A 7037-nucleotide genomic window follows, 5' to 3' on the forward strand; every position below is an offset into this window, starting at 1 on the left:
ATGGACACTGAGTGGCCAGACGATTATGCGTTCAGAGATCATCAACATCTGGCCACTCCATGTGTATAATCCACAGAAGTCCTCGGTGAGAGCCCTGCTTGAGGTGGCCTCCTGGGCTCCTCGGCGAACATCAGCGTGGCCTGAGGGGGCCCCCCCATGCAGAGGCCCAGCACGCAGGCCCCTCTCAGCCGCTGGAAAGTCAGTGCCAGCAGCTCTGCCAGTTGCACTGACCCCCCGAGAACGTCACCACGTGGCAGCCAGCCCCTGGATTCTCAGAGGTTTACCGGACCCTCTGGCTCAAAGTGACCCACACAAGCGGGGCAGACCTGCCCACCTACGCCCCGCAAAACCCCGGAAGCTTGAGAAACAAAGCGTCGTTCTAAGCCTACTGCGTTTTGGGGTGAAGGACACACACAACAGGTAACGGAGGCATCACCTACACCCCATCTCTTTTCCTCCCGTCGTCACCCTTGGATCTTAGACGTGTGCCTGGCAAACAGCCGGTGTGGTTTGCTAACCAGTTTGACCATCTTTTGATGGAAGCACTTAAGCCATTTACTTTTAATTACAGTAGGTCCTCGGTGACGTCAGAGATCTGTCAGAGATTCGTTCCTACGGTGCGACCTAACGCGATTTTCGCCATAAGCCGGACCCCACCTACATAAGCTCCTACGTCACTCACACGGAGCACAGACACAGCAGTAACGAAGTGAAACAGTAAAAAAAATTTAAAAGATAACAATTCCTGACCTTTACTTGTGGGGAATACAGTAAATAATAAGAAACATAAAGCACCTATGTACATACGTCGAAGTGACGGAACTTTTTTTTTTTTATAAATAAATGGGAGATGGCGACGTAACCACGAAACGACGTACGTGGAGTCTGACGTGACCCGAGGACTGCCTGTATTTACGTATTTAGGTTTGACTCTTACTATTTGTTCTCTCTGTTCTGTTCCTTTAAAAAAAAAAAAAAATCAATACATTTTTCTTAGGTTGGCAGTAAAACTTGTACTGTTCTTTTAATGGTTACCCCTATATTACACAACATGCTTTATTAACAACTAGAGGCCCGGTGCACCAAATTTGTGCATGGGGGGGCAGGGTGTCCCTCAAACTGGCCTGCACCCTCTCCAATCTGGGGCCCCTCAGGGGATGTCATCCGAAACCAGCAGTCAGACATCCCTCTCGCAATCCCAACCGCTGGCTCCTAACCGCTCACCTGCCTGCAGGCCTGATCCCCCTAACTGCTCTCTCCTGCAGGCCTGATCCCCCTAACTGCTCTCTCCTGCTGGCATGATCCCCCTAACTGCTCTCCCTTGCAGGCCTGATCCCCCTAACTGCTCTCCCCTGCAGGCCTGATCCCCCTAACTACTCTACTTGCAGGCCTGATCCCCCTAACTGCTCTCTCCTGCAGGCCTGATCACCCTAACTGCTCTCTCCTGCAGGCCTGATCACCCCTAACTGCTCTCCCTTGCAGGCCAGATCGCCCCTAACTGCTCTCCCCTGCAGGCCTGATCCCCCTAACTGCTCTCCTCTGCTGGCCTGATCACCCCTAACTGCCTCTGCCTTGGCCCCGCCACCATGGCTTTGTCTGGAAGGACGTCTGATCTAATTAGCATATTACCCTTTTATTAGTATAGATTACCATGTTACTGGACAAGCAAAGAAGTGTTGTCATGGTTACCATTTATAGTTAAACTCAGCGGGGGTTTTTATACTTGTACACAGGAACACTCACTTCGCACATACCTGTCACTTCCTTTGAGCTTTCCGTCTTCATGGAACTCCCAAGCTTCCCATTCTCGTCTACCGTGGGCTTTCCCGTTCGGGGTGCCTGGAAGCTGTGGCGTATTTTCCCGGTTTGCTCAGCACGCTCCCTCTCTGCCTCTGCCGCCTTCTCTCCTGCTCCCCTTCCTCCGCAGCTCTGTCATCATCTTAGATGTCACCAACTCGGTCTGTCACGGCCTGTTCTGTGTCCTTTCTCTTTCATTCTCCCTTTTTGTCTCTGCCCCCTACACCCACATTGCTTCCTGATCTATCTGCTTAAATTCTCAGTTGTGACACCTGTCTGCAAGTACAGTATGCATCGTTACCTTTAAAGTGTCTTACAGCTCCACTATCTGAATGACTTTTATTAAAGGACTAGAGGCCGGTGCATGAAATTCGTGCACTGGGGCAGGGGGCAGGGGGTAGGGGGCGGAGGGGGGGTCCTTCAGCCCGGCCTGAGCCCTCGTGCAGCCCGGGAGACCTCAGAGGATGTCCGACTGAAGGCTCAGGCCCACTCCCCGCAGTCGGACGTCCTTAGTGCTGCCGTGGAGACGGGAGAGGCTCCCGCCCCCACCGCTGTGCTCGCCAGCCGTGAGCCCGGCTTCTGGCTGAGCGGTGCTCTTGCTCTCACTGTGGGAGCACAGTGACCACCAGGGGGCAGCTCCTGCATTGAGCGTCTGTCCCCTGGTGGTCGGTATGTGTCACAGCGACCAGTCATTCCGCCGTTGGGCTGAAATCGGCTGACATCCCCCGAGGGGTCCCGGCACAGACCAGGCCGAGGGACCACACCAGTGCACATTCGGGGCTGGGGAAGGACTGCGGGAGGGCTCCAGGGCATGTCTGGCCTGTCTCACTGTCCCGATGGGCCGGACCCCAGCAACAAGCGTCTGCCCCCTGGTGGTCAGTGCACGTCATAGTGAGCGGTTGAGCAGCCTTAGCATATCATTAGTATATTATGCTTTGATTGGTTGAACGGCCAACTGGACAACCAGACACTTAGCATATTAGACTTTTATTATATAGGACTAGAGGCCCGGTGCATAAAATTCGTGCACGGGGTTGGGGGTGTGTGTCCCTCAGCCCAGCTTGCACCCTCTCCAATCTGGAACATCCCTCTCACAGTCCAGGACTGCTGGCTCCCAACTCCACACCTGCCTGCCTGCCTGATTGCCCCAAACCGCTTCTGCCTGCCAGCCTGTTCACCCCCTAACCACTCCCCTGCCAGCCTGATTGATGCCTAACTGCTCCCTTGCCAGCCCGATTGCCCCTATCTGCCCTCCCCTGCAGGCCTGGTCACCCCTAACTGCCCTCCCTTGCAGGCCTGATGGCCCCCAATTGCTCTCCCCTGCCAGCCATCTTGTGGTGGCCATGTTGTGTCCACATGAGGGCGGCCATCTTTTGCGTGGGCGTGACGGTCAATTTGCATATTGCTTTTTTATTAGATAGGATGACTTAGGGTGTTCAAGCACCAATTTGTCATGGTCGGCCCGTTTCTCAAAGGGACGCTTCCAATTCGTTCATCACACTTTGTCTCACGTGCCTCCTGTTCTTATGCACGGAACATTCTATGTGCGAACCCTTTGAGGAAAGGACTCACCCGTAGGCCTAAGGGGGAACCACGAGGGGTGCTAATCCCTGGGCGGGCCCTCGACTTCACGCCCTTTAGCCCCAGTGAGACGGCCAAAAGCGCCCGCCTGCCTGCCGGGCGCCCAGTGACCGTGGCAAACACCTGGAAGGTAAAGGCGGCACTGAACGCGGGCCCAGGTCCCTGGACGGCCTTCCCGCAGATCCGGGCCCACCGGGTCCTCCCCCACCCGCCTCTCGGGTCTCCACCGCCTCAGGCACCTCATGGGACTCGCAGTCGGGGGCGGGATGGAACCGCCCAGGGGCCGCCACTCCCACGGTGCCTCTGGGAAGCCGACCTCGCGCCCTTCCTCACAACTCTTTTCTCTCTAAACATTTTAGAGACTTTATACACAATAGTCCTGTGTTTTCTAGGGACAGACAAACTCGGGGGCGGGGATTTAATTTTTCATTTAGTCTCTTCTTTTTGTGCTCATCTACATATTTACAAGAGAGTAAAAATAGCCCTGGCTGGTACGGCTCAGTGGATAAAGATTCAGCCTGCGGACTGAAGGGCCCCGGGTTCGATTCCGGTCAAGGGCACATGCCGAGGTTGTGGGCTCGATCCCCAGTGGGGGGCGTGCAGGAGGCAGCCGATCTATGATTCTCTCTCATCATGGATGTTTCTCTCTCTCCCTCTCCTTTCCTCTCTGAAATCAATAAAAAGGTTTTTTTTAAGGTAATATATTTTTTCTTGCATTTCTAGGCATTCTGTACTGGGAGCAGTTCCAAATGATATATTTTCAACTACTATACCACTCTGAAACAAGTCTCCCGACCTTTAAAAAAAAAAATAGTAGCCGAAACCGGTTTGGCTCAGTGGATAGAGCGTCGGCCTGCGGACTGAAGGGTCCCGGGTTCGATTCCGGTCAGGGGCATGTACCTGGGTTGCGGGTACATCCCCAGTGGGAGGTGTGCAGGAGGCAGCTGATGGATGTTTCTCTCTCATCGATGTTTCTAACTCTCTATATCCCTCTCCCTTCCTCTCTGTAAACAATCAATAAAAGATATTTTTTTTTAAAAAGTACAGGATCTCTGAGATACGGTATTTCTCATAGACTGTAATGCCGTTATCCACTTGCTTTCACACTGAACATGGGAAAGCAAGCCTCGAGGCAAACAAAACCAACCATCAAATCACCCCCACTCCCACCACCCCCCCCACACACACACAGTACAGTGAAGCAAGTGGGATCACGTAAGTTTGACCTTTACCCTAAGCCAGCTTCACTCCCATAATCCAAGAACCACCACAGGGAAGGCCAACAGTTTTATCCCGGAGGGAGGCGGCAGGATGGCTTTAAACCAACACCGGTGGCCGCAGGAGAACGAAGAGGGCAGGTAGGGTGTGAGGCTAAGACTAGAGCACTACTGAAATACACGACACACACAAGAGGAGGGTAGAAAAGACGGAATACGGAAGACCTGGGGAGACTGGGGATTGACAACGGACAGAGGTCTGTGTGGCTGGAGTGGGAGGTGTGCGGCTGGGGGTGCCGAGTTAGAGGACCACGTGCCTTAACCCACGGAACCGCGTCTTCCTGGCTGTGGCACGCGCTGCAGAGCAGTGGCCGCTGTTAACAAGGGCCCGTAGGGCCGACGGCAGGGACGGGGCCGCACAAAATCACGCTCGGCAAAGGCCAAGAGGAGGGGGCGAGGGGCTGAAAAAGCAGCAACAAAATGTCTCCATTTTAAGGAAATAATTTCCAATCTGTGGAAGGATCCCAGCTGGTTAAGGAAGACAAAACGTCTGAAAAGAGCCTACGATGTGAAATCGGGACCAGTCCAGAAATACACACAAATGCGACGGGCGTGTCAACGCTCCCCAACTGTTCCACACGCGTATCTCACCCCTGATGACAAACGTAGAGCCTACGACTTTACAAACCTGCTTCTCCACACGCGTGTACAGCGAGTGCTACTGAGACTGCGCTGAAGCGTGACCCAGGGCGCCATTTCAGCCGACAATGGTTTGAAAAGTTAACATTTAAAAACACCGCCCGTTATGCCGAAACCGGTTTGGCTCAGTGGATGGAGCGTTGGCCTGCGGACTGAAGGGTCCCGGGTTCGATTCCGGTCAAGGGCATGTGCCTTGGTTGCGGGCACATCCCCAGTGGGAGGTGTGCAGGAGGCAGCTGATCGATGTTTCTCTCTCATCGATGTTTCTAGCTCTCTATCCCTCTCCCTTCCTCTCTGTAAAAAATCAATAAAATATATTTAAAAAAAAAGAAGAAGAGTAGGCCTTCCTTCCCCAGGCTGCTGGCACCCGCCTCCCTCTGGCCGCTGGCAGGCACCCGGGACCCGGACTTCCCTCGCAGCCCTGGCTTTTTCTGGAAGGTCATCTGGAAGGATGCCCGGTCTAATTAGCATTATTATGCTTTTATTATTATAGATTGTATTATTTCCCATACAAACACCTGTACACCTCCTTCCGCCCCACCCTGTATAGCAAGGAAAACAATAAGAAAACATCACTTGTGACCAGCCCTGAGCAGTAGTGACGAGAGATGGTTAGTCTTAAATGCAGCCTTGTCATCGGCAAGGCACCTCCCTGTCCTTCAAGTCTGTTCCTTTCGTTTGATTGAATCACCGGCTCAAGGAGTAAGCTGAACCCTACAAGTTCTACATCGCAGGATGTGCGGCAGCTAACGCAAACACTTCCAACCTGTGCTGGTTAGTTTTACAAACACTAGGAAGTGCAAATATTTAGAAATAAAGACCTAGGTGTTTTTTTAAAAATATATTAGAACAAAATGGCTCAGAAAATTGTAACTGTGTATGTTGATAAACGTTTCACCATCTGTATTCAGTATGAAATCACGTTGGTCCCCTGAAACTGGTACGTCAGCACCTCACAGAATGGTTTTAGTGTGAATCTCATTTCAGCTTTTGGTAAGTAACGCAGGAGGACCATCGACCTACATTTAACTCCAGTTGTTCTTATTATTTCACAAGTTATTCTGGAGTCACGTGAAGAATTACTACTCAGCCCTGGATGGTGTGGCACAGTGGACAGAGCGTCCGCCTGTGGACTGCAGGGCCCTGGGTCCGATTCTGGTCAAGGGCACATGCCGGAGTTGGAGGCTCAGTCCCCAGTAGGGGGCGTGCCGGAGGCAGCCAATCAATATTCCCCTCTCTCTCTCCCTCTCCCTTCCTCTCTGAAATCAATAGAAACAAATTAAAAAAAAAAAAAGAATTACTAGTCGGCCCTGGATGGTGCACCTCGGCTGGCTAAGCGTGTCCCGTGCACCAAAAGTTGCCAGTTCGCCCCTGATCAGGGCACATGCCCGGCTGTAGACTCCATTCTTGGCAGGGAGTCTTCGGCCTGCCAGGGGGCGTGCAGGAGGCAGCTGGTGGATGTTCTCACATCGATCAATCTCTCCCTGCCTCCCTCCTCCCTCTTAAAAAAAAAAAAAAAAAGGATTACTAAATTTAAAAACACTAAAAACACACTTCACAGATTTTATGTCCAAGGAAGACATTCCCTTCTTCAGCATCAACGGGGCACACTTGTCAGGGTCCTGGTCTTACACTACATTTACGTGGCTGTGGGGGTCTTAGTGGACAAGGAAAATAAATCCAGGATATTGGGCGTCGTGAATGTGGTTAACGCCCTAAACAAACCAGGACTGACGGCAAGCT

This window comes from Plecotus auritus, assembly GCF_963455305.1.
Source record: "Plecotus auritus genome assembly, chromosome: 15".
Classification (NCBI taxonomy): Eukaryota; Metazoa; Chordata; class Mammalia; order Chiroptera; family Vespertilionidae; genus Plecotus; species Plecotus auritus.